Below are 6,000 nucleotides of genomic sequence, written 5' to 3'. Positions count from 1 at the left end.
CACAGCAGATCATACCTGCTCTAGTCATCAGCCTATCAGAATACCCTGAACTTGTTGAAGCAAAAGACCAGGAGGGAGAAATCAGTGGTATGTTTGATTTCTCATTAAGAGAAAGCACTGATGATATTGATACAGTTGCAAATGAGTATTGTATCCGTTTCAAAATGTTTTGTATTCATACTTATCGATACTATCGATACCTGTTGCAAATGAGTATTGTATCCGTTAAAAAAAAAATTGTATTGACTTTTATCGATACTATTCGATACTTTTGACAACCCTAGTGTCTTGTAAGTATCAGGTAATTTCCAGAGTCTGTCCTGTTATCTGTCTGTTCCACTTGAGACAAAGAGCTTTAGAAGGAGACGTGTTGTTGATCAGTATGCAGGATTAACCTGAGAGCGAAGCGTGTTCGTTTTTCCTCCGGCTGAAACCTGACTGCAGCCTTGGCCCAGTCGAAGCGAGCCTCAGGTTGCACAGGCTGCTCGTCCTGCCGGGACCTCCCACCTCCCACCTCCCACCTCCGCTCGTGTTAGAGGACCTGGGTAGGTGCAGAGTGCAGACTGTAGCTTACCTATAGTAGCACTAGTAGGCTTTTCACTAGCTATTTCCCCCCTGCATGTAGGACAGTAAAGGACACTGTTGATGTTGTCAGTGGTGAATTCCCTACAGACTGTAGAGACTAGCTTGAAGAAATGTGTCAACTGGAAGTCTGGCCGGTTGAACATTGGCATTTTGCATAGGACACTGTACTGTATAGATCCTATTTGTGGGTGTTTTCATGTTAAATAAGTTGCATGTAGACCCTTCTCACGGGGGTGATTTTCTGTCAAAAAGGGCAGGGTCAACACAGGGGCAAGCAAAACACTAAGGAGGGTTTCAAACGTCCACGAGTGGAATTTGGAAACCCTCATTCGTGTTTTGCTTGCACCTGTGTTGATTCTGCCTTTTCGACACAAAATGGCCCCCGTGAAAAGGGTCTATTGCAGCTCAACTGCAGGCTGAGAAATATCATCATTTTAATGAACACCAGCCACCAGCCAAAGTCTTGGCTGTAGGCCGTAGCTGAGAAGTTGGTTATTAAATATAATCAAGATAAGTTAGTTGCTTTACCAGCCACTTTGGCAGGTAACCAGCCCTCATTTGGAGGGCCTGTTTGACCCTTAAACAGTCTAGTTGGCTGGTAAAATCATAGATAATAGAACTATGGTAAAACATACTGAAAGTGGCTTTTGAATTTTTATGTTTAGCAGCAAAATGTAGCGAAGGACAAAAACGTCCCCCTCGCCCTGATCTTCACTGTCCGTCCTTCCAGCTCGGGTTAACATCCACCTGCTGAGAGGAAGGCAGTGACATGTGATGCTGCCTCTAATCTGGTTACCTTGTTGAGTGTGGGCCAGTTCCTGCTGTGTGAGCTGTGTGTGCTTCACCCTCAGCAGCACAGAAGCTCTGTGTGCTTCACCCTCAGCAGCACAGAAGCTCTGTGTGCTTCACCCTCAGCAGCACAGAAGCTCTGTGTGCTTCTGCTTCACCCTCAGCAGCACAGAAGCTCTGTGTGCTTCACCCTCAGCAGCACAGAAGCTCTGGGTGCTTCTGCTTCACCCTCAGCAGCACAGACGCTCTGTGTGCTTCACCCTCAGCAGCACAGAAGCTCTGTGTGCTTCACCCTCAGCAGCACAGAAGCTCTGTGTGCTTCACCCTCAGCAGCACAGAAGCTCTGTGTGCTTCACCCTCAGCAGCACAGAAGCTCTGTGTGCTGCTTCACCCTCAGCAGCACAGACGCTCTGTGTGCTTCACCCTCAGCAGCACAGAGCTCTGTGTGCTTCACCCTCAGCAGCACAGAAGCTCTGTGTGCTTCACCTTCAGCACCACAGAAGCTCTGGGTCTGCTTCACCCTCAGCAGCACAGAAGCTGTGTGTGCTTCACCCTCAGCAGCACAGAAGCTCTGTGTGCTTCACCTTCAGCAGCACAGAAGCTCTGGGTCTGCTTCACCCTCAGCAGCACTGAGGGTGAAGCAGGGGTGATTAATTAAAAAAAAAAAAAAAAATTTTTTTTTTTTTTTTTTTTTTTTTTTTCAGTCCAGCAGCCTCTTGCACCAGCTGAACGTAAGTTCTGTCTTAAGTTAGGGTGTAAAGTCCACACTAACTGCTACGTTCAAACTAGTTAGTTTGACACTAAAGTTGTGTCTTTGTTTGGTTGCAGCACGGAGACGTAAGGTACATCTTAACTAGTAGACCCTAAAGTCCATACTAACCAAAATAGTGTCGCAGACAATGACGTGTACAGTATCTGTGACCAATCAGTGAAAAGCACGGTGGAAACGGTGTTTATTTACGGTTGTTTAAGTGGAGTGAAAACAGGACATGTTGCCCACCGCAAATTAGTGCTTTCATATTTCATCAACACTAATCAAATGAGAACGTTATTGAGTAACGTTCGTTTAGGTTCATATTACTGTTAACGTTTATCTGTGAGCTCTTCATCAGTATTGTAGGCTATACCACCATCCTGCCTCACTAAATTGTTGCGGTTATTTTAATTTGTATGCAGTGCTGCAGCTTGTGGGAAACAAAAGCGTGAGTCATAAATATCAAAGGGTGTAATTTATCATGGAGAGCGCGTTGCGGACGCAAAACAATGATGCGCCACGGTGCCAAGTTGCAATCCGTGCCAACTGCTATTTTACGGAGGACTTTACACCTAGTAAGACGTAGGTGTAAATTTTAAGTTCTAACTTATGCCTACGTTGTAACTATTTCACTTGGTGCAACCCAAATATTTTTAGTAGTGCGTAAACTCGGACTTAGTGAGACTTTACGTTCAAACTAGCTTACGTTTCAACTTACGCACAGCTGGTGCAACCCACTGCAGCCCACCGGGCATCAGCCCGACGTGTTAGCTTGGACGCTCACAGTCACAACACTGCCTCACAAACTTGGCTGCATCCAACTCGAGACAACTTTTCAGACCCTGGAGACAATCTTTCTCAGAAGAGACTAACGCGACAAATCTGGAGACTTTTTCTGACATGGGATTAACATTACCAGCAAGCAGCAGTTGGTTAATTTTGGTTAATTAAAAAAAAAAAAAAAAAAAAAAAAAAAAAATTAATAATAAAAAATAAAATAAAAATTCGAACATTCAAATTACATTTCGAAAACGAACCCCTTCCCCCACATTCGAAGTTGCATTCGAATTTCGAATGAAAAGTGACAGCCCTAGTGTGCTTCACCCTCAGCAGCACAGAAGCTGTGTGTGCTTCACCCTCAGCAGCACAGAAGCTGTGTGTGCTTCACCCTCAGCAGCACAGAAGCTCTGGGTGCTTCACCCTCAGCAGCACAGATGGATTGGGAGTTAGTGCGGCCTCCAGTCATACTGCAACTTATTTTTTTTGCTTTCACGACAAACAGTTTGACTGTAGGTCCCATGGGTCCAATTTGACTCCTTGTGTCATGGTTCCTTTTCAGACTATTGACTTAATTAATGTTTTGAAACTAGGCTAGAGGCAGTTCAATTATTAAGCAAGAATAATGTATGGTGAGTAGAAGCATGGTAAGAGAGTAGCGCAGGCATGACGCATTTTTGTAGGCTTGCCCAGAAATCGCCGCCATGCTGGTTCATAAGGGCAAAAGTGAATGGGATTTTTTTTGCATTGGGATTTCTGTTAAATGCATGAAATAAGGTCTGTGCAAAGTTTATGAAACGGCAAAGTTTGTGTTCAGCAGGATAATCTTCACAAACGAGGATCACTTTTATGACTTTTGAAGCGCTGTTTCATAAACGTTTGTTAACACAGACCGAAATCCCCATAGTAAAATCCCATTGCCTTTCCCCCCTACTCATTCCTACAATACTCCACACATTTATAACGTAGAAATATGACCAGACTTCATTTTGTTCTGCTAGATCTTCCAAGCACGAAGAACCGCATCGCTCTACCCCATAATCCCTTGTGTTTTGGGCTGGTTTCCTGTAGGTGGAGGGAGTTGCAGTTCTCTTGTTAGAGGACTGAATCTCTCCTGCTGTCATTTTGGTGCCACTAGGGTTCAAAGGTCATTGTGCTCACCTGGACAAGCCAAGCAACTAAACTGCAGTGTTAACGCTGAATGTGTCTGGTTGGTTCGATCCTAGGTGGGCCTCAGCGCTGGAGCCTGAACAGCAGAGGTAACCCAACACAACGGCCTCATCCCTATCATCATTGGGCCCAATCTAATCCTTATCAGATTAGCATGGCTACAAAGGCGGAGATTTAATTCCCTCCCGCATTTGATGATCATGGAACGGATAATCAATAATCTAACTGGTATGAGAGTAGCCATTGCTTATGATCATTTCTGATTTGTTCATTTTTGACGCTTCATTATTATGATTGTTGAATTCATCCATTGATGAATTCATCCATTGATTTCTGTGCTTCACACATACACACACTCAAACCTTTGATGGAGCTGACCGCAGTGCATGCTGGGACTAATTCCCCACAGGGTTACAGCAGACTCCAGAGTTCATATCATGGACTTGGAATGATAAAACAGGCGTTAGTTAACATTGTAATTGTGATCATCTGTATATTATAACAGTAGATACTCCTGATGTATTTTTTTTATTTACCCTAAGGTACAAGTATGTATGATGGAGCCTCACCCTACTTCACATTTATACTGGGAGTTGCCCAGTACAACCACAGCCTACTGTTGGCTACAAAGAAGCTCCACTGTAGTATTTTAGGGGTTAAATAATGCCTTGCTCAAAGGGACTTGTGGTGTTTTTGAGGGAGAAATAGTGTGAGAATCCTCGTTCTCACTCGCAAAACCTGGGTTGTAGGACAACCCCGACGTTTGGGTTGTCTTGTCTTTTATTTATATTGTCCTGGCTGCCACATAGGCCTGCATGATATGAGCAAAATCTGCGACATGCGATAACATTGTTCAATATTGCAATGGCGATATGACTCGTCATAAACAAATATTGAAGTGAAGTTAGCTATACAGTAACAGCTCCTATGTCTTTCTGCTTTGATACTGCTAACATAGCCCCCAAAACATTGAATAGCCACGCCCACAAGCGACTCTCGAGCTGAAACGACAAGGGAAAGGGGTGCGCTGGATTTACCGCACAAGACAAAACGATTGCATGCCGAGTGTGAATGCATGGTGCGTGTAAATTAAATGATTTTTGTTATTCATTAAGCTTCTTTGCGATCTTCTTTGCGATGTGTTGTTTATTGCGCATGTTCATAATATCGCCATGACGCTGAAAATACGCTCTTATCGTGCAGCCCTGCTGCCACATGCAATTCTTGGTTAGTGTAATGGAATCAGACAGATTGAGTAAAAACACGTATTTTAAGCGTCCTCTTAATTTCAGTTAGTTTAATTTGTCTTCACCATGCCCTCTGCTAATGGGTTGAACTTGTTATCTTACACAACAACTCCAAATTAGGTTTATTTCCTGTGGAAACATCGCTGTGTGTACAGGTTTAAATTGAATGATTATTTGATGGTAATTTGCAGATAGATTTCCTGTTTCTGACATGATTTGTAGGTATGGGTCTTCTTGGTATCTATGTAGTTGCAGCAAATAATCCCTTTACATTCCCTCCTGAGCAAAGGTCAATGCTTTGCATATACGTGGTTTCCCTGAGACCTGTGTCTCTGTGTTGCATCCGCGTGGTTTCCCTGAGACCAGTGTCTCTGTGTTGCATCCGCGTGGTTTCCCTGAGACCTGTGTCTCTGTGTGCTTTAAATCTGTTTATCTCCCTCCTCAGCGAAATGCCATCAAAGTCACCGGCTGCTTGTAACTGTCTCTGATGTCATGCTATGGCACTGATGCTGCTTCCATTCTTTCTTATCCCACCTGTTCTGTCTTCCCCACTGTCGCCAATGAAACCTTGAGCGCTAAACGAACCTGGTCCTGGAACCAACCTACCCGAGAAGATACATTTTTGGTTTTGGCGATGCTGGAGGTAGCTTTACTAAATTGTTTGTGGCTCCATTGGCC

Source organism: Poromitra crassiceps, assembly GCF_964638095.1.
Source record: "Poromitra crassiceps genome assembly, chromosome: 14".
Classification (NCBI taxonomy): domain Eukaryota; kingdom Metazoa; phylum Chordata; class Actinopteri; order Beryciformes; family Melamphaidae; genus Poromitra; species Poromitra crassiceps.
This window is presented reverse-complemented; position numbering follows the sequence as displayed.